This window comes from Nicotiana sylvestris, chromosome 8 (assembly GCF_000393655.2).
Source record: "Nicotiana sylvestris chromosome 8, ASM39365v2, whole genome shotgun sequence".
Lineage (NCBI taxonomy): Eukaryota > Viridiplantae > Streptophyta > Magnoliopsida > Solanales > Solanaceae > Nicotiana > Nicotiana sylvestris.
In genome coordinates, this window is record NC_091064.1 from 60,148,243 (window position 1) to 60,171,765 (window position 23,523).

The following is a 23,523-nucleotide window of genomic DNA, read 5'->3' on the forward strand; positions in this document are numbered from 1 at the left end:
ACCTAAAAAGAAAACTTTAGAGATCAACAGCTAGATCTTCTCCGAAAAACCCACCAGCCAACCGTCACCATCAACCCCATCTCCGCCAGCACCCCACCCAACTCCCTCGAAGATCTGCCTCACCCCCACCTCCCTTCACCTTGTAGCTACCGGCGTCCAGCCGGAAAAACTCTAAGAACGCCCGGAACACACACTCATATAAACACACACACACACAAAGAACGCCGAAAGTCAGCCATGCATCAGATTTTCATGCTTCGTCGATCCTTGCACTCATCTGAGCTTCTACTGGCTTCTTCTTTTCTCTCAATACCTACTGATGCTACTGCCTTAGCACGCGTTGGTGGTGCATCAACAGCTGCAGCGTTGAACCAACGGAGTTGAGATCGTAGTCTGAGGTTCCCGGAGAGATTCGCGGTTCCGTCAAGGTCGTCGCCGGTTTGAGATTTCTGTCATGGCTTCCGGGTGACGGGTCTGTTCATTTTCAACCTCATTGATATGTTCTTGTAAACCAGTGGGATGATTTTTAATGTTCTGAAAGTTATAAAAGATTCTTTAAAAGAAGGTCTACCCCTCTTGTATGTCTTCAAGCATTTGTTAGTGTATTTGGAATTCATGTTGACCGAACGGGAAAGGACTCCAAAGAAACTGCTTGCTCTATTGATATGATTGGTATATCATGTTGAGAGGTAATGAATGAACTCTAACATATATATTTGTTTATTCTATTGGTTGTCAAACCTTTGGTTCAATTTCCTTATCTCAATGGTATTCTTTGGTTTCGACAAGTTTAGTAGCTTCTAGCGATCAATACCTGATATGCAATTGACCGCTCATTCTGGCTTGCCATGCATCTCTTCTTCTACTTAATTTTTTACAAAGATGTATATACATGATCATAAATAATGGTATGTTAAGTTCTCCTATGCTCTTGCTTCCCTGCTTTATGCGGATTTTTTTGATGAAGTTCCTGTAGATTAAAATGTAGATGTCTTGCTTTTGTTAATTCCTATATATAAATATATAAAATTTAAAAAGGAAAGAGAACGAAGGATGAGAGAGTGATTAAAAGTTTTCTGTTGTGAATTAGTCCTTCTTCAAGTTAGCCTCACTTATTAAATTCATGGTGCCTTGTTGAACATTCCATTTTTAGTTCGTAAGTTTTTTTTGATAAATATCATTGGCTTGAAGTTCATGGAATATTTTAGAAATTGTGTGTAATAATGGCTATCATAGTGTTTCATGTTTGCTAAAGCCATTTGGAATTTGAAGCTTATTTTCGTAGCAATATGCTTTATGCTCGCCCTTAATTAACAAATTATCATGTTTATGTATATGTTCGTGTGACATAATTATGATTCTTAAATAAATCGAGGTATGCGTTCGCGCAACTTCGGCCAAACATTTTTAATATTTACAAAGCGTGATTAATTGTGTACATGTACGCATGACATGATTCTTGACGTGCCAAACGAAATGAGTACACGTACGCGTGACTTGTTTTAAGATAATTCCAAATTTATGAATAATCAAGCCATTAAAATCGGTTAAGGGGGTATATGCACGTAGGTTCTAAAGTACAAAATTAAACAATTTAATAAGCCAAGTATATGATTAAAGTGACCGTGCTAAAGCAACGGGGGTGAAATGCCTAACACCTTCTCTCGGGTTAACAAAATTCCTTACCCAGATTTCTTTGTTTTGCGGACTTAAAACAGAGTCAAACTTTCTCGATTTGGGATTTTAAATCGGTGACTTGGGACACCATAAATTATCCCAAGTGGCGACTCTGAATTTGAATAAATAATCCCGTTTCGATTATTGTCACTTTAATTGGAGAAACTCCCTTATATCCCTTATGCGGGTAAAAAGGGAGGTGTGATAGAGAGTTATCCCAGATGATGTGCAAACCGTAGTGCGGTACCCCAATAGGGCAAATGGTAACTTCTCGTGCCATTGTTTGTGGTTTTCTACCAACTTTCTTAATACCTTCTTGATATTCTTGTTAGCAGCTTCCACAGCTCTATTCATTTGAGGTCTATATGATGTAGAGTTTTTGTGCTTGATTTTGAAGGTTTCACACATGGCTTTCATCAGGTCACTGTTGAGATTGGCGGCATTATGAGGGATAATGGACTTGGGAACTCTGAATCGTCAAACAATACGATCCTTGACAAAGTCTATGACGAATTTCTTGGTTACAGCTTTGTAGGATGCAGCCTTTACCCATTTTGTGAAGTAGTCAATGGCTACTAAAATGAACCTGTGCCCGTTTGAAGTAGTGGGCTCGATCGGACCGATGACTTCCATTCCCCAAGCAACAAAAGGCCAAGGCGCACTTGTTGCGTTAAGATCATTAGGTGGTACCCTTATCATGTCTGCATGCACCTTACATTGGTGGCATTTCTGTATGTACCGGATGCAATCCGTCTCCATGGTCATCCAAAAATATCTAGCTCTGAGTATTTTCTTGGCTAGAACAAAACCATTCATATGTGGTCCACTATTCTGGCATGTATTTCTTCGAGCAATCTGGAAGCTTCCTTTGCATCAACATACCTTAACAACCCTAGATCAGGGGTTCTTCTATACAAGGTCCCTCCGCTTTGGAAGAAGTAATTGGATATCCTCCACAACGTGCGTTTCTTAGTGTAGTTTGCCTGCTGTGGATATTCTCCTCTTGTCAAATATTCTTTGATGTCGTGGAACCAAGGCTTTCCATCTATCTCCTATTCAACATGAGCATAGTAAGCTGGTTGATTATGGATCCTCACCGGGACGAGATCAATGAAATTCTTGTCTGGATGTTGTATCATTGATGACAAAGTTGCCATTGTGTCTGCAAACTCATTTTAAATTCTGTGTACATGTTTGAATTCTATCTCTGTGAATCGTTTCATCAATTCTTGCACATGATACAAGTATGGTAGTATCTCGGTGTTCTTCGTAGCCCACTCTCCTTGAACCTGATGTACCAAAAGATCTGAATCTCTAATTACCAGTAACTCCTGTATATTAATATCAATGGCCAGATTGAGCCCCATGATGCAAGCCTCATATTCCGCCATGTTGTTGGTGTATGAAAACTTAAGCTTCGCAGATACATGGTAGTGTTGACCTGTTTCTGATACCAAAAATGCTCCAATTCCCACTCCTTTAAAGTTTGCCGCTCCGTCAAAGAATATTCTCCAACCATCGTAGGATTCAGCAATGTCTTCTCCTACGAATGAAACTTCTTCATCAGGAAAATACATTTTCAAAGGTTCATACTCTCCTCCCACAGGATTTTCAGCAAGATGGTCTGCCAATGCTTGTCCCTTGACCGCCTTTTGAGTTACATAGATGATATCGAACTCACTTAACAGTATCTGCCACTTGGCTAACTTCCCGGTCGGCATGGGCTTCTTAAAGATGTACTTCAGAGGGTCCATCCTGGATATGAGGTACGTGGTATAAGCACAGAAGTAATGCCTTAATTTCTGAGCCGTCCAGGTCAAAGCACAGCAAGTGCGTTCCAACAGAGAGTATCATACTTCATAAGGTGTGAACTTCTTACTCAAGTAGTATATGGCTTGCTCCATTCTCCCTGTTTCGTCATGTTGTCCCAAAACACATCCGAAAGCTCTATCTAATACAGATAGATAGAGCAACAAAGGTCTCCCAGGTTCTGGTAGGATTAGGACTAGCGGTGTGGACAGGTATTCTTTTATTTTGTCAAAAGCCTTCTGACAATCTTCGGTCCAACTCGTTTCAGCATCTTTCCTTAACATCTTGAAAATGGGTTAACATATAACTGTGGAGTGTGCTATGAAGAGGCTGATACAGTTGAGAAGTCCTAGGAAGCTCATTACGTCCTTCTTGCTCTTTGGTAGAGGTAACTCTTGAATAGCCTTAACTTTGGACGGGTCCAACTTGATCTCTCGGCGGCTGACAATGAATCCCAAAAGATTCCCTGCGGGAACCGCGAATGCACATTTTGCAGGATTCAGTTTCAGGTTGTACCTCCTTAGCCTGTCAAAAAAAGTTCAAATCCGCTATATGATCTGCGGCCCTCTTGGATTTAATAATGACATCGTCAACATACACCTCTATTTCTTTGTGTATCATATCATGGAAGATGGTTGTCATGGCTCTCATGTAAGTAGCCCCATTGTTCTTTAGACCAAGTGGCATCATCTTATAGTAGTATACCCCCCACAATGTAATGAAAGCTGTTTTCTCTACATCTTTCTTCATCCATCCAGATCTGGCGATAACCTGCGAAGCAATCTACAAAGAAATAGAGTTCATGCTTGGCGCAATTGTCGATCAGGATGTGTATATTTGGCAGTGGATAGTCATCCTTAGGACTTGCTCTATTTAAGTCTCGATAGTCAACACATACTTTGACTTTCCCATCTTTCTTCAGAACTGGTACAACTTTGGCTAGGCAAGTTGGGTACTCAACTGCCCTGAGGACTTTGGCTTTGATCTGATTAGTGACTTCCTCCTTGTTTTTCAGGCTTATGTCTAGTTTGAATTTTCCGAGTTTCTACTTTGCTGGTAGACACATTAGATTGGTAGGCAATTTGTGAGCCACTATGGATGTGCTTAGACCGGTCATGTCATCATATGACCATGCAAAGATATCCTCCTATTCCTTCAAGAAATGAATGTACTCCTCCTTCTCTGAAAGTAATAAGTGAATGCTTATGTGAGTCTCCTTGACAATTTCGGAATCTCCCAAATTTACTGTTTCGGTTTTGTCCAGGTTAGACTTAGGTTTATTCTCAAAGTTCTCAACCTCTCTGACAACATCCTCAGGTATTTCATCCTCTTCTTATGAGTCATTATCCTTATGTTGCGTTGTCTCATTACATGTCACAGTCATCGGTTCATCACGAAAAGTAATAATAACACCTTAGAAAGAAAAAATGTGAAGGATAATAATGAATAATAAATAGCAATGCATTGATTAAATTTGAAAATATCCAAAGCCAGTACGGCTCAATGAATCGAGCAATTATTTTGAAACAAAACAAAGTTATTGAAAACATCTGAAATGCCTAACATGGCTATGAAAATAAATTAGGCTAAGTGCCAAGATACCCAGGGACTCGGCGGGCCCGGGATGGTGTGGCGGTCCAGTTCTTGAGAATAGTTCCCTTCTACACAGTCTGAATGGTGAGGCCTTCTTCCTCCTCCTCCCCAATTATCGCATTGCAATCCATATCCTTGTCCTCTAGGAACAAAATACTTAGCCCAACTAAAGCTTCTTCTTCTGCAGTTCCCCATATTGTATCAGCTTGGTGAAAAGTCTGACCCATATGTGGCATTGGTTGCTTGAGAGCAACCGATGACCCATGGAGGCAACCAATCATCATACTCTTTCCATGTATACTGGTATCCGAGCCCGCAGGTTGTACCATAACTTTTTAGCTGTATTCGTTTAGTAATGCCTTGGAGATTCTTCCCAAGTCCCTTGCTGGGTTCATATCCAGACCATGCCAGTATGCTTTCTATTTTGTTACTCCACTATTTGTCTTTCTCAACTGCATTGACATGTTCTATGTGGTGATAAGTTTCCCCTCCTAGCCTTCTTTTGTTCTCGATAACTGGGATGGTTTGATTGGTGTAAATAGGATTACTTCTATCTCCGTGAATGATCACCTCCTGATGGTTCCATTCGAACTTCACGGTCTGGTGTAGTGTGGAAGCCACAGCCCCAGCGAAATGTATCCAAGGTCGGCCCAACAGAAACTTGTATGTAGCTGATATGTCAAGCAGTTGGAATTCAACATCGAACCAAGTTGGCCCCATCTGCAGGCAAAGGTTAATCTCCCCAATCATGGCCCTTTGAGACCCATCAAAGTCTTTCACGTTCATACTTCATGCCTGTAACTCATGGAAACCTTTTCCTAATCTTTTCAGAGTAGTCAATGGACAAATGTTGAGGCTTGAACCTCCATCTATCAGGACCCTGGCAATGAATTTGTCTTCAAGTTGTACCGTGATATGCACCACCCTTGTCACGACCCAAACCGATGGGCCGCGACGGGCACCCGATATCGTATCCAACTGAGTACCAGCATAACATATCTTTTCATGTCATACTATCGTAGATAACTGAGCCAGAAGGGTGTCATGAGTTAAGTAGAATACAACATGTGATACCAATTTATACATAAGACATACGGGCCTATAAGGCCAAAATAACCACTTGTATACTGAACATAGGCCGACAAGGCTATACAATCTTTTACGTATATGACATCTATCTACAAGCCTCTATGAATACATAATTTTCATAAAGGTCAGTAGGTCTACAAGCCTCTATGACATCGATCTCATTGTCCTTTAGGTCGTTGCACTTTACTGCATAAGTGTAAGCAGTAACGTGCTCACTGGGGTCAGAGGTTCCATTGTATTTTGGAAGGTCTGATATTTTGAACTTCTTTGGAATGGGTTTTGGATCCACTTCCTCTGGGAACGGCCTTTGTATGAACTTCTTTGAATCCACAACTTTCAGGTCGGGGGTATGCCCAGAATATGGTCGACTTTGGAGTTGTAGGTCTCGACTTTTTTGTCATTGGCTTCTATCTTCTTCTCGCCTGATTCAATCCTCTTTGTGAAGTCCTCGAGCTTCTTTATGATGGCGGGGTCGGTTGCCGATCTGTTTTTGCTTGATCTCTCTAGTACTTGCTCGACTTGGGGAGCTGTCCCCAGCGCTACCGCGCTGGGAGTTTTCTGGTGACTTTGTATCTGAGCAATCTCTAACTGTTGTGCCTGCAACATTTCAAAATAATGTGAAGTCTAACCTCCTGTTCTTCCTTGGCCGGGGTTTCCTGAGCTTCTTGTTGATCCCCTTGGTGCATGCTCTTATTGGTATGGGAGCTTACATCGACGTGTTGAGCATTACGTGAGACCGCGTCCACAGGAATTGGTTCTGGTGCGTTCTCAGGGTTTCGCGGTGGCACACCAACACCTAGAACATCCACACCATTCTCTCCATGGTTCTCGAGATTATTGGTTACTGAGTCAAACATTTTGACCTGAAATCAAAGATCTTGAGCAAGAAAAAGTGTGAAAGATAACTTGCGTTGTGTAGTAAAACAAGCAAGAAAATAATCACTATTATTTTTATCCCCACGGTGGGCGCCAAATTATTTACCGTGAAAATGGTAATAACAATTAAATTTGATTTAGTGGTTCTAAAAATACGTGATCTATTTTTATGATAATTGCTAAGCAGTTGATGCTATGTGAAAGACTTAGAAACGAGATAAGAGCTTGAGAGCAAGGTGATAACCAGACAGAATGATCAATAATCAGAGCCTCGAGCTTGCCTATTCGAGGGCCTGGGGGTCGAGTTTGAGGCTCGTCTGGGAGCTATCGAGGGGGATCGATGGAAACTAACAGTTATAAATAAATCAATGACGGCCCTTTATGGCCAACAATAAGAAATAAATGATGAACAATAAATAGAACACAATAATTATAAGCAATAAATAAAGCAATGAGATCAAGAGAATATGTTAGAGAGCAGAGAGAATGTTCTTGTGTATTTAGTATTGAGCAACAGATGTTTACAAAATGACAAGAATCCCTTTTTTATATTAAGGGGAATCCCTAGCATAATACAAATGCATTTATTACAAAGATATGGAGATGGAACAACTAGTTAATGCCATGATATGGGCTTAAACTATCCTGACAGACTTTGTCGGCTCTAACTACACGCCTAGGAAACTCCCCACTTTCTCCCCGTAACCGTCGGTCCGCACTGCTCTGAGGTCGAGCATCGATGGCCCTCGAGGGATGAAACTCGACCGTGGTTTTGAGCCTTTGAGATGCCGTAATGATGGAAAATTGGACCCTCCGATTTTACCTTATACACTTCTTCAGTCCTTTCCCCGAGTTTGATAATATCAGAGAACTTGTGATTCTCAATGACCATTAGCCTTTCATAATACAGTGGATCTTGTGCCCTGACGAAGATCTTGTTCATTTGTTCTTCTTCTAGTGCTGGTCTGACCTTGGCTGCTTCTGACCTCCATCGAGTAGCATATTCGCGGAAAGTCTCAGTTGGCTTCTTCTTTAAATTCTGGGTGTAGAAGACTTTTGATGCATTCTCTGTGTTGAACCTGAATCGGTTCACAAATTCTGATGCCATACTCTCCTAATTGGCCCACTTCTTCGGGTTCTGGCTTATGTACCAGGACAAGGCATCTCCGTGCTCGGATCCTTTCATCTTTTCTGACCCTCACATGCTTATCACAATAAGTTCTCAAATGAACCTTGGTATCACCTGTTCCGTCAAACATTTCGAACTTGGGAGGTTTGTAACCCTCCGGCAGTTCCATGTCCGGTTGTATGCATAGATCTTCATAATTCAGACCTTCTATCCATTTGCCTCCTTCGACACCCTGAACTCGACTTGTCAATTTCTTGAGTTCCTCAGCCATGTTCTTGATGAGTATGTCCTTCTCATCAAATTATGGTGTATAGGAGATCGGTTGAGTAGAATGAGGCACAATTTCCACATATATAGGGTTGTTTTGGTAAGTGTCAGGGACTTGGGTGTAGTGGTGGTCATTGGTTGAGTTTTGAGGGTTGGGAACGAGTTGTGGTATGTTCTGAGGAGTGTGATAGGTAGTGGTTGGTGGGTACTGTATTGGTTGATGATGGTGTTGTGGTGGAGTTGGTATTGGTAAAGGATTGGGATTTTGAGGTGGAGTTGCATATTGATGTGGTGCGGGAGGAGGCTGGTTTGGTGTGTTTTGGGGAGGTGTTGGGTTTTTGGTATTTTGTTGGTTGATGTCAGGGACGTTGAGGGTGAGAGAGAGGTTTTCTAAGTTGCGAACCTGCTCGAGTTCTCCCTGTAACTCCAGTATCTTCTGTTCCAACCGCAAAACCAAGTCATTTGGTGCTGGAGTACTTCGATCGTCTGAAGTTTCCGCATTCTAAGCATTTTCCTTTCGAATACCACTTAACTCATCCATCTTAGCTTTCCCTCTACTTCTCGTGTTACTTGGAGGAGGGGAGGTAGAGGGCCTCTAGATCCGGTGTGATATGCTGATGATGCCAGTATGTGCGAACCAACCTTAGGGGATGGGTATAATAAAGAATAAAGAAAAACAAAGGTAAACAAGTCAGTAAGGATTCTAAAAATGATTGTAGTATTTAAACACATATTGCGGGAATGTAAATCCACATCTTAATTTGGGAGCCTCGTTGTGCCTGAGGTAGGCCTAGCGATAAATAGATTTGGAGAAATTTAGTGCCAATAATTGCCTCATTTCATTAGTGTAGAAATGAACGACCCAAAACGACACTAAATAAGATAATGTTGCCAATGACACTTGGACTTGCTACATTTTAAAAAAATCAAGTAAACATGATCTGTTTGGTCCCAGAAGGACGCTCTCCAGACTGGATGCTCTTGTCGATCAGTTCCCCTAGTTCGCGCAGGTTCAGCAGTAAGAATGCCCTTACCAAATTTCCTCCTTCGTTTCCCTCAACGTTATGGCAACCGATGACTCTCTTTCTCATTTTCCCTTCCAATTTCATCAAATTGTACTTCAGATATTCCATCCTTTCACTGGATTTAACAGCCCTTTCTTTCCACTCATTGATCATTTCCATGTTGGCCTTATGCTGCTCCATATGCTCAACTTCAGACTCACGAATTCTCTTACGCAATTTGTTGTACTTCACCTGTGCTTCGGCAACTTCGTCTATGACCCTGTTTCCTGGACCGACCCTTGGCTCGAAGATCCCCACTATGTTATCATCCAACCATGAGAGGTACAAGTATGTATGACCTGCATGATATGAATCGGACTCGATGGTATCCTTTTCTATGATAATTTTCAAGTGCCACATGTGTTGTGTTTCATTCTTATATGGGATGGCGCCACCCTGAAAATCGGCTATGAAGTGACTCATTTTAGAGACTCGCGGTATGACCTGTCTCTTGCCTGCCTATCTCATAACCCTGAGGGGAGCATAAGGGTATATGCCCCTTAACCCAATTAGTACCAAGTGGGGAACATCTCTGGATCTGATGATGAACTCGTCGGTAGGGAACCACTCGAACATCCATTGAACCTGGTCCTCAGTTAACTTGTTAAAAAACTGCACCCATCCTACAACATCCTTAGGTTGGGCAAACATGTCTGGAATATAGGTAATTCTCTTGGGATGATGAAATGCTATGTGATCATTCCACAACCTTCGCAGAAATTCTTGACGGTATTGGCCCTTTTGGAGATGTTCTAGAAGCCAAACTTGCATCAACAAATTGCAACTCTCGAAGAATCTGAACCCCTTCTGATAGCGTTCCAAGGCCCGGTACATATCTGCAATGATCATAGGGACAATGGTATATGTCTACCCCTGGATCTCGTCTATCAAAGTTTTGGCCACCATGGCCAGCCTGGTGTGGATTTTGTCCCCTTGGATCGGGAACATACAATAAACACAAAGATCCTGCAATGAATCCAACCCAAGGAGGTGATGGAGAGTTCACCATCAAAAATACGGTAAGAGCTGTTGTGACCGTATGAATGATAGGCACTCCAAGGAGGTGATGGAGAGTTCATCATTCAAAAATACGGTAAGCCGAACACAACCCTTTCTTTGTCCCAAAACATGGTGGCAGCCTCGATTAACATTTTTTTGGCTGCAAGTCTAACAAAGAAGGCATATTTCCTAAGACCCTTTTCACATGATTTAGGTCACTTGAAGGAAGATCCCACCACCAATCTAGCAAAAGTGAAGGTATGCTACCAACCATGCCGAACCTAGGGACTTCGTGCCTCATTTTCTGCAAAACAAAAGATGGTTAGGCCCTTTCCCCCTCCAGGTTCGTCTATTTATACAACAATGATCAACATATTAGCACTTATTTCTCCAAAATTAATGCACACAATTGTGATTGTATCCGTTGGGATTATGGAAAACCTGATGGAGTCTTGGGTGAGGCTTGTATTAAAGGGTTATTATGGGGATAACATATTAATCTGGCTAGGTCTGACCATGATGCATGCACAATTGACTAGAGTAAGGTTGCTATAGAGGTCTAGACTGGGACCCTCACGCGGACAACTTGAGGGGGAAAGATACGGAACCGTCGAACGCACCGCTGATCGACTAGTTTTACCGCAAATACGCCTTTCTGAATTTAAAAGGGTGATATATAGGAAGGGCGCAAACACTCATCAAGTGTTGCTATAGGATTGATTACGCATGAGTGGAATATGATGTTGAGCATGATTTATGCAATAATAAAATAGCATGTTGTCAAATATTTGCACTTTTAAAAATGATAAATGCGGTATTTAAATAATTGAAAGACAATTATCAGAAGAAAACAAGGAGACAAGTCAGTTTCGGGAAATAAAAGAGATCATAAATACTTGAAAATAAGCAATTAATCCAAGTAAGGGAGGGGGGAGGGAAGGGAAAGGGTGCACATGTATTAACAAAATAAAGCATGCTTAAGACTAATTCATAAAAACAAGTTCGTTATGGTAAGAGCCTAAAATATCCCCAGCAGAGTCGACATGCTGTCGCGCCTCCTTTTTCTTCGCGGAGTCCGGGTTTCGACATTCATTGGGAACAACTCATTTCCTTTCGGGAATTGAGTATTTGAATTTGAAGAGTCGCCATCTACCGAATTTAAGGTGCGTTAGGGAACCTAGAGCAAGTAACTCATGAAACCGATTTGCATTACCAAAAACTTGGGTAAGTGCTCGAAATAACCTTGAGGGGAAGGTGTTAGGCACCCCTCGAGGTCCACAACGATGGGTCCCGGCCAGACTCATTTTTTGTGAATTAGTCATTTAATAGATAGGCAGTCTAAGCACACATATAAGATAAAAGAGATTGAACAGATAAGCAGTCTAAGCACACATATGCAAATAAGATGAGAGAAGTCCTAGGTTTGTTAGCCTATAGGATCACATTTAAACAATACCCGGTAAACCTTTCTCAACTAGAGGACTTACACGTGGCGTTAGCGCACAAGTCATCATATCCTTTACTACCCAATTACCCTCCCCTTGGTCATAGCCTAAAGCGTTCTAGCAACCTTAAGATATATCCTATGCGTGCACTACCCGTCCCTTTACTCATACTATCCTGGAGGTATTTAGAACTTCTAGTTAAGGTGGATCTAGACTCCCCTACATTAATTAAAAGGAGAAAACTCTAGATGACAAACAAAACACGTAGGACTGGACTAAGGATAGAACAGTTAAAAGGCTCACATTTTACCTCCACAAATAGAGCAAGCAAGTGCACGTCTCAAATAGCAGTGTTTCAGACACTTTAAAAAAATCCTAATAACAGGATATATAGGTGAGCACAAATCAGAACATATGCAAAGTTTTATTAAAGTGGGGAACCAATACCTAATCAGTTGCCTACTAATTTTAGAGGGGCTTGCTAAATCTGGACAGTTAACAAAAGCACAGTTTAACGATATACAGGATTTTAATCGCGTGTATCAGTGATGTCCTATGAGCATAATATCTAATTAATCGGGAGTACAATAAACCAGTAAACAATTTTGAATAGGCAGTTTGGTTCGTTAGACCCTATAGGCATGTTGTCTAAACGTGAGGACTGATTTTAGAAAATGGAAACTAAATGCAACAATTAGTTTTAAAACCTCATTGGCATGCCAAGACTGATTTTAAATTACAAGCAAAGTGTCCAGAATGCAAGATTGATTTTACCCTATAAGCATGGTTTCTAAATGCTGAATATGCTAAAATCCAATTTAGCATGACTCCCAAATGTAGAAGATTGATTTGAAACTTATAGGCATGATATCTAAAATTGCAAGATTGGTTTTAACCTATAGGCATGGTATCTAGAATGCACGCAAACAGACAAACAACACAATGATATGATTTTGGATTGCAAAAGTTGATTTGAACCCTATAGATATGATATCTAGAATGCATATAATTTGTGAACATTGCAATGTCCTATAGGAATGGTTTCTAGGATGTAAACACTAATTTTAAAAACATATAGGCATGATATCTACCCATTCCCAACAAAAGTATGTATAATAATCCCTCCCAGTTTTACTAATTTTTCCAATATCTATTTACAAAGAAATTAATATTACAACCCCATCGTAAATGAATTATAGTAATAAACAACACTATACTATAGGGAGCATGGATAGGCCCAAAGCAAAACCTGGGAAACCAGGCCTTCAAATAGTCCCAAGTGCCATATCTTATAGTGCAAGAGAGGGTACCCTGGTGTGTCAAATTTCCCAAAGGCCTCAAGGACCCTAAGCATTGCTCACACCAAGGTCCTCTTTAAAGATCAACAACTTGTGCAGTGTAGAGTAGCCAGCCCCAGTGTATCAAAGTTCAGAGGGGTCTCATGGACTCCAAAGCAATGCTCATACTGGAGGGGCAGGACCCTAGATGTTCTAAGAATTTTGAAGTGGATAGTGATTTATAAGAGTAGTTTTGAGAAAAGTAGTTTTAGACTTTCAGGAAACAAGAAGCAAACAGAGTCATTCAATTCCTGGAACTTAGGCAAAGGTTCCAGAAAACAAACAACATTCAGAAGTAGGATTACTTAAGTTAGCTATTACTAAGTGACCAAACACAAAGACAAGGCATGCTGAGGATCGAAAAATCACATACAAAGGGGCAATAGGGATTGGGGAGCACAGTTGTGAAAGGTGGACATCTAGATAGGGAGAACATGCTATTAGGGAAGTAGACAAAACACAAATCTTATTTAGACATGAGTAAGCATGCAAATTTGCTGAAAGTAGAAACACATAGTTCTAATTAAAAACAGAAGTAAACATGCTATTGTTAGTAATCAAATTTGGGCAGCAGTAGGCATGCTAGTGCAGTAGACACATAGATTGAACATCAATAGACATGCTATTGAACATACAGATTGAACAGAAGTAACCACGTAGATTAGACAGAACCAATCATGTTAGTAAACACATGATTAAACAAAAGTAAACATGGTGGAAAACATATGGATTTAAACAGAAGTAAACAAGCTGATAAACACATGGATTTAAACAAACGTAAACATGTTGTTAAACACACAGATTAATTGAATGACAGTAGTAGAGGCATACCAGTTGGATATTTTCAATAAAAGAGTAAAGTAAAGAGGATCCAAGATCTAGTCTTGGCTTCCAGTTGACTAGATAGTGCAATAGACAAGTAGTAGTAGTTTGCAATAGAGAGAGAGAGAGAGAGAGAGAGAGAGAGAGAGAGAATTTTTAAGTGCTTTTCCTTACGTCTGTGTGTGTTTGAAACAGAGTCTTGTACTTATAGGAGTCGAGTAGTGTAAAGTAAATAAGACAAGGCAGCTTAATATTGTAAATAAGGTAAGGAAAGCAATCAAATAATCAATTAAGCTTGACAGGGCAGACAATCAGGGAATTATTCCCATAAATAACTCGATTTGAGTTTCAAATAAGGCAAGGCAACTTAATATTGAAAATAAGGTAAGGAGAGCAATCAAATAATCAATTAAGCTTGACAGGGTAGACAATCAGGGAATTATTCCTATAAATAACTCGGATTGAGTTTCAAATAAGGCAAGAAGTGAGTCTAATAGCCAATTAAGGTTAGAACCCATAAATCAAGCAATCAATCACAAAAATAAGGTAACCTGGGAAATTAGATACCATTCTGGGGTCAAACCGCCCCCTAAATAGGCAAGAGACGTTAATTAGGAATCTCAGGATTAAGGAGAGCAAGCAGAAAGTTAGTAAATCATTTCAGCAAAAATGAAACCCTAGATAATTGAGATAGTCAGTCAATTATTAAAAATAACGGACAAAATGTTGAAGCGAACAACGAACAGTCAAACAATCAAGCTTGGAACATAGTCATTACCGAAAGATTAAACAAAACATAAGAAATTTCGGAAAAGCCTTTTGCAAGAACAGACGAAGTAGGAACCTTAATTTTGAAAATACTTAGGGTCGATTAACAGTAGGGGAATCATAAGACTCTTAAAGAAAATGGTCATGGAAACTTGAAACCACTTCAAACACAGAGATTTGACCAATCAATAATAAAGGAAACCAAAACCCTAAAATAACAAAGTATAAAAATCGATTGACAGTAAGAAACAAGAGATATTTAATGAAAAGTCATTGACGAACTCAGAATCATTCCAGATCTACAAAGATCTGGACGGATTCATGTCCAAAGATTAGGGTTTTTAAGGAAAAAAAAGGAGGTGTAAAGAGAATCTGGTTTTGAACTAGAGATTTGAACCATAAACATCAAGATAGTAGCACTCACAAATGGAGGTGACCGTAAGCAGACTCTTAAAGAGTCTCGAACAAGGTCTAGGCTAGATCCTTTGGGATTTCTTTCATAGAATAGCAAAATCGTACAACCAGAAGAAGTAGGAGTCCAATGGAGGTCTGAAACAATCGTGGAACCTCATAGAACAGGTAGGAATCCAAGGGATTGGGGCTATGTTTAGGTGGCGACGATTAGGGTTAGGGTTGGGTCTCAGAGAGAACATGGAGGAGAGGATTTTAGGGCGGCTGAATGGGAGAAATGATTAGGGTTTAGGGGTCTTTTGGACTAAAAAAGGAAAGGGGTAACAGTGGTCGTTGATCTCTGTGATCAATGGCCAAGATCAAAGGCGCTTGGAGCTGGGTAGAGTTTTAGGTTTGGGCTGGGGTGGATTTGGGCCTAGTTCTAATTGGATTGGGATTGGAGAATTGAAATTGGGCTGGTTTAATAAGCTAGGTCCGAAAAATAAAAAGGGTTATTTGTTAAATACCAATTTAATTGATAAAAACAATCTAAAAAAAATAATTAACAGATTATAAAATGATTTTCATGCCTAAAAATGTTTTAAAACAATTACTTAGTATTTAAAAAAAATAAAGATCTATTTTATGGTAAAATAATGTAATAATGCATACATGGGCTATAATTGCAAAGTTATTGCAATTATAACCCCAAAAATGCAAATATGGCTATTTGTGAAATAATTAAAACTTAGTACAAATGCAAATGATAAAATTAAGACACAAAATTATTATAAAACTATTTGTGATGCAATTAGTAATTGTTTATATAAATAAAAATACTGGGATAAATTAATTAAAATCCTTAAAAATGCAAAAATTATGGAAAGATATTGATTGATGCTAATGCATAGTTTTGGAGGTATATATGAATTTTGAAAAATATTATAGGGAAACATTGGGTATCAATAGTGGAGATCTAAGGCACGTTGTGATATTTTGCCCTAGGTCATAGGGTGGCATGCCACAATAGGGTTTTCGTGCCATGGTTCCATTACTGGTTGCTCCATCGACCGCTCAGCCAGCTAGAGGTGAGGGTTAGGCTACTAAAAGTGAAGGTTAGGCCATTAGATTTGGAGGTCAGACCACTAGAGGTGGAGGCCAGCCAGCTAGAGGCCATCCGAGAGGTGGAGGTCAAAGTGGTAGGGCCGAGCCTCATTTTTATGCATTTCCAGCTAGACTAGAGGCAAAGTCATCCGATGCTGTCATCATAGTTATTGTTCTGATTTTCCATAGCGATGCCTCAATTTTATTTGATCTAAGCTCTACTTATTCATACATGTCATCCTATTGTGCTTCATATCTGGTTTTGCCTCATGATTCTTTGAGTGCTCCCATATATGTGTCCACGCATGTGGAAGATTATACAGTAGTAGATCGTGTATATCGCTCATGTGTGGTTTCTATCCGGGGCTTTGAGACTAGTATAGATTTTCTACTTCTTGATATGGTGGACTTTGATGTTATTTTGGGCATGGATTGACTATCACCTTATCACACTATGTTGAACTGTCACGCCAAGATGGTGACCTTATTCATGCTGGGGTTGCCTCGATTAGAGTAGAGAGGGAGTCCTAGCCATTCTACTAGTAGGTTTATTTCTTATGTGAAGGCTTGGCATATGGTCGAGAAGGTATGTCTAGCATATTTGGCCTATATTCGTGATCCTAGCGCGAAGGATCCTTCCATGGATTCAGTACCAGTTGTGCTCGAGTTTCTAGAGGTGTTTTCTGTAGATTTGTCGGGGATGCCACCCGATAGAGATATCGACTTATGTATTGGCTTGGCTCCGAGAACTCAGCCCATTTTTATTCTACCATACCGTATGGCCCCAACTGGGTTGAAAGAATTAAAGGAGAAATTGCGGGATTTGCTTGATAAGGGATTCAGTAGACCTAGTGTCTCGCCCTAGGATGCACCAGTATTATTTTTGAGGAAGAAGGATGGTTCAATGAGGATTTGTATAGATTATCGACAGTTGAACAAAGTAACTATCAAGAACAAGTATCCTTTGCCGATGATTGATGACTTATTTGATCAACTTCAGGGTGCCAAAGTGTTTTCAAATATTAATTTGAGATCTGGCTACCATCGTTTGAATATTAGGGCATCAGATGTCCCTAAGACAGCCTTTTGGACTCGGTATGGTCATTATGAGCTCTTAGTGATGTCATTTGGCTTGACAAATTCCCCAGCAACATTTATGCATTTGATAAACCGGGTATTCAAGCCCTATTTGTATTCTATTGTGATCGTCTTCATTGATGATATTTTGGTTTACTCCCGTAGTAGGGAGGAGCTTGAGAAACATCTTTGGATTGCACTTCAGACCTTGAAGGATAGTCAATTATATGCCAATTTTTCAAAGTGTAAGTTTTGGTTGGATTCGGTTGCCTTTTGGGGGCATGTTGTATCTTCCAAGGGAATCAAAGTGGATCTTAAAAAGATTGAGGTAGTTTAGAACTGGCCTAGACCTACTTCAAATACAGAGATTTGGAGTTTCCTTGGTTTGGCGAGTTATTATCGCCGGTTCGTGGAGGGTTTTTCATCTATCACAACCCCATTGACTAGATTGATCTAGAAGGGTGCCCCGTTTATGTGGTCTGATGAATGTGAGTTGAGCTTTCAGAAGCTCAAGACTACTTTGACCACAACTCCAGTGTTGGTGTTGCCTACGGGTTAGGGATCTTACACCATGTATTGCAATGCATCACGTATTAGGCTAGGCGCGGTATTGATGCAAGATATTAGGGTGATTGCATGTGTGTCACGGCAGTTGAAGGTTCATGAGAAGAACTACCATGTTCATCACTTAGAGTTGGCAGCTCATGCATTAATGATTGGAGGCATTACATCTACGGCATGTCGTGTGAGGGATTCATAGATCATCAGAGTCTACATCACTTGTTTAAGCAAAAGGTTCTAAATTTGAGGTAGCGGAGGTGGTTAGAGCTGTTAAAAGACAAGAATATCACAATTTTGTATTTACCCGGGAAGGCTAATGTGGTGGCCAATGCCTTGAGCAGAAAGGTTGAGAGTATGGGTACTTGCATATATTCTAGTTGGTAAGAGACCACTAACATTAGATGTTCATGCATTGGCCAATCAACTCGTGAGGTTACATGTTTCGGAGCCAGTCGGGTTCTTGCTTGTACGATTTCTCGGTCTTCTTTGTATAAGTGCATTAGAGAGCGGTAGTATGACGACCCCTGTTTGCTTGTCCTTAAGGACATGGTGCAGCATGGCAACGCCAAGGAGGTTTTTATTGGAGATGATGGGGGTGTTTTGGATGCAGGGTCGAATTTGTGTGCCCAATGTGGATGGGCTGCGTGAGTTGATTCTTGAGGAGGCCCACAGTGCACGGTATTCCATTCATCCATGTTCCACCAAGATGTATCAGGATTTGAGGTAGCATTATTAGTGGAAAAGAATGAAGAAAGATATAGTAGAGTATGTGGCTCGATGTTTTAACTGCCAACAGGTGAAGTACGAGCATTAAAGGCCTGAAGATTTACTTTAGAGACTTGATATTCCCGAGTAGAAGTGGGAGCGTATTACCATGGATTTAGTTGTTGGGATCCCACATACTTTGAAGAAATTTGACGCAGTATGGGTCATTATGGATAGGTTGACAATGTCGGTGCATTTCATTCCGGTGGTGGCTACCTATTCTTCAGAGCAGCTGGCTCAGATCTATATCCGGGTGATTGTTCGTCTTCACGACATGTAGGTGTCTATTATCTCCGATCAAGGTACACAATTCACATTGCATTTCCGAAGAGCTATGCAGCGGGAGGTAGGTACGCAGGCATTTTACCCCCAGACGAATGGGCAGTCCAAGCGTACCATTCAGATCTTGGGGGACATGTTATGCGCCTGTGTTATGTATTTCGGGGGTTCTTGGGATCAGTTCTTACCGCTTGTGGAGTTTTCCTATAACAACAACTACCAATAGAGTATTCAGATGGCTCCTTATGAGACCTTATATAGGAGGCAGTGTCATTCTTTAGCTGGTTGGTTTGAGTCGGGAGAGGCTAGGTTGTTGGGCACTAATTTGGTTCAAGTTGCCTTGGAAAAAGTAAAGTTGATTCAAGATTGGCTTCGTACAGCCTAGGGGTGGAAAATGGGCAGGTTGGGCTGAATTTGGGCGGGTCAAGAAGGGTTAGATCAATAAATGGGTCATTGCCCAACCCAGCCCAAAGTATATTTGGGCTAAGATAGGCTAAACAATGGGTCATAGCCCAACCCGCCGAACTTCACCCATGTTTTAGAATCATACTCATCTTGCATAAATAAAGCCTTTTACCTTTTATACATATGTGTATAAAAGGTAAATAAATACCATTAGTATTTGAGAATCAACAGATATTTTCTTAAATAACAAATTAGTATTTAAAATGTGTAAGTTGAAAAATACTTTGCGGGTGGGGGAGTTGGAGTGGGTGGGTGGTGCAGAAAAACAAAAAAATAGAAAGTAGAAAATTGAAAATATAAGAAAAAAAGCAAAAAAAATATTTGAGCGGGGGGGGGGGAGGGGGGAGGGGGATGGAGGTGGTGGATGGGGGGTGCAGAAAAACGAAAAAAATTGAAAATTGAAAACACAAAAAAAAAAGTTAAATTTTTTTTTGAGGGGGTTTGCGGGGGGGAGGGGGTTAGGGTGGGTGAGTGGTGCAGAAAAACGAAAAAAAAATTGAAAATACAAAAAAAAAATGGGGCAACTAAGTAAATTTCTAGATAAGTTGGTTGAGACTTTATTTTGGGTGAGCTACATGGGTTGTATTTGGTCTACTTCATGGCTCAGAATGGCCTATAAAAAATAATGGGTTAACTTAGGCTCAGCCCAAATAGACCTATGAGCTATAATGTTTGTAGCCCAACCCATTAATCTCTAGGCGGGTTGGATGGGTTTGGGCTAAAATTGCAACCCCTAGTACAACCCAATCTAGGCAAAAGAGTTACGCTGATCAGAGGGCTCGTGATGTAGCATTCATGGTGGGAGAGAGGGTTTTGCTGCGTGTTTCACCCATGAAGGGTGTGATAAGGTTTGGGAAGAAGGGCAAGTTGAGACCTAGGTATATCGGTCCCTTTGAGATCCTTGAGAGGGTTGATAAGGTGGCCTACCGACTTGTATTGTCACCTAAATTATTGGCAGTCCACCCGGTATTCCATGTTTTCATGCTGTGGAAGTATCACGGAGATCCTTCCTACGTATTAGATTTCAGCTCAGTCCGATTGGACAAGAATTTGACTTATGAGGAGGAGTTGGTAGCTATTCTATCCCGGCAAGTCCGAAAGTTGAGGTCTGAGAGTTATCCTTCTGTTAGAGTGTAGTGGAGAGGTTAGCCGACCGAGGTGTGTAAGAGATTGTTGGTGTAGCTGTTTCTGGTATCTGAGGTTTTGTGCTTCGTGATCCCGAAGCCACTCCCCTGACTGCGAAGGGGAAATTGAGGCTGGGGTGGTTTTTTCTTCGCAAACGCGAGGAGCTGGTCGCGAATGCGAAGTAGTGGGGGGGGGGGGGTTACCCTTTGTGAATGTGATCGTCCTCCCGTGAATGTAATGGGTTATGGGTTCTAGGGGAAAGTCAGGTGTTACTCTTCGCTAACGCGGTCTTTGGCACGTGAACGCAAAGGCAAGGGAAGAAGCCGACGCGAACACGAAGAGTAGCTTGCGAACGTGAAGGACTTTTTGGCCGATGTGCTTCGCAAACGCGAGAACACCTGACGCCCAGGTATTAAATATTTCAAAAGTCAGATTTTCATCTTTCACCATTTTCAAGTTTGAGCTCGGCCTAGAGGCAATTTTGAAGAGGTTTTTCATCCCAACTTCATTGGTTAGTAGATTTTAACTTGTTTTATTACATTTCCATAAGCACCTATTGATTTTAATCTTTAATATAGCTTTTTCATAGTAGAAATAAGGGATTTAGTTAGAAATTGGGGATTTTGAGAAATTGAGATTTAGTCCTCAAATTAAGGTCGGATTTCGAAACTAATCATACAACAAAGTTTGGAAGTGAATGGATAATTGGGTTTTGGTCTGAATCTCGAGTTTTGACCAAGTGGGCCCGGGGTTGAATTTTGCTGACTTTTTTCCAAAATCATTAAAGAATGAATCTTCTTCACTCATGGGTAGTTTCTAAAGCTTATTTTGAATTATTTCAACTATATTTGGGTAGATTTGATTAGTTTGGACGTTAATTTTAAAGGAAAAGTCGTGGTTGTGCCTCGATTTGGTTGCGGATCGAGGTAAGTGTCGTGGTTAATCTTTACTTGAGGGATTAGTACTTGTTGGTCTATTTGCTACATGCATTATGTATGGGGACGGCGTATATGTAAGGTGACAAGTATATATGCATTGTCATTGGGCTAAAGCATGCGGGCAAAAATTATTTTTTGTATTATATTGTTTCATTGACTATGTTCTCCATGCTTAGGTTAGATTATTATTTTTTATATATTCGTCTCACATTTATTGCTTATTTTGAAAATGTTGGGCATTTTGAAAGTTGAGTTGCTATCATGGCACTATAATTAAAGTGAAATCGCTTCCTGACTTGCATTTGTTATTTGGATTTGTATTGTTGCTTGGTGAGGATGAGTGAAAAGTACGACGGGTGTTGTCGTACCTTATTTGCATTCATTATCATATATTGAGAGATTGTGAGGATTAAAGAACGAAGGATGATGTCGTGCATTTGATTATTTATCATCTTTTATCATACTATGGGAGGTTGAGAGTAAAAGCACGACGGGTGATGCCATGGCATTTTATTAATGCTATTACATGGTGAGGACGAGAGTAAAAGCATGAAAGGTGATGTCGTTCCATCTTTATTTCATTGCCTTATTTGATTCCCGAATTGGTGCTTTACTTAGTTACATTGCTGTTATTTCGGAAGATGTTATCTGGTGATCTCGTTCTTGCCGACATCTTCCAACGATGCTGCACTGGGTATAATTACTACTAAATCAGTAGACCTTTCTAAGCCCTTGCTCACTCACCAGCTGAACAAGTTCATTTATTCCCCATTGACATCAACCGAAAATCCGACAATACATTCCAAACTCGAAGTCATGTTGCATTCAAATAAAATATGTGGACCTAGTCACTGCCCACCCAGAATTACCAAATTGCTCTAAACTTTCCTCAAGGCGTGTGGCTATCCTACCACAGAACTCATATGTTATTCTGCCACTCTCCTACTTTGGTTAAACCCTCTCCTTTAAGTGACTTCTCGACTTCTGCTTTTCATACTTGACCTTCTCGCAATTCAACCACCGCAAAACACCTCCCACATGTCCTTCCTCGTCCTTCGCTGCCCAATTGTTGCCTCACATCCGAATCCATCTCTGTAGCACTTGAACTAATAAATTGCCACCAACTTTAAGCCTCCTAGAAGATCATCCATCTCGAGCCATCAATATTCGAAATACCCATTTGATTCCGAAATCGCTACACTCGGCTATCTATGACAACTGTTTCGCAGGAACCATTTCATAGCACTCCACCTCGAGGAAAATCAAAGAAGACCATAACACCGGCAAATATTAATGCGTTCAAACAAGGACAGCAATGCCACATCACCAATGAAAATTCCACCACACTCGAAACATCAAGTCTCGGTACTCCATGTTGATACCCAATTTTTCCTTATATATTTTTAATATGCATAAATACTTTCAAAGAGTATATATATGCATGTATAAGCATGCAAAAGGTTTTTATAATTTTTTCTATAATTTTAAAGATTTTAAATTAATTTATTTCCTTCCCTTTTACTCATAAAATCCCCAACAATTATCCCTCAAATTATTGTTGTAGTAATTTAGTCATCTAAATCCTATATTTATACCAAAATACTGTTAAAATATTTTTTTTGCATTATTATAATTGAATTTTGTATTTTTAAAGCCAATTTGCATATAATTGCAATACTAGCCTTATTAGGGTACAATTACGTTTTATATGCACAAAACGACCTTATATATTTTTAAAATGTTGAATATCTATTTTAAATCATTTTTGTACATGAAATTGGTTTATAGAAATTATTTATTATTTATTATAAATTATATAGGGATAAATTATCTATTTAAAATATAGCCAGATTGCATTTCAATTTTAGCCTCAATTTTAACCCAACCCCAGCCCAATTCCTAATCGAATTACCCGACCCAAACCCTAAACCCGCCTACCCGACC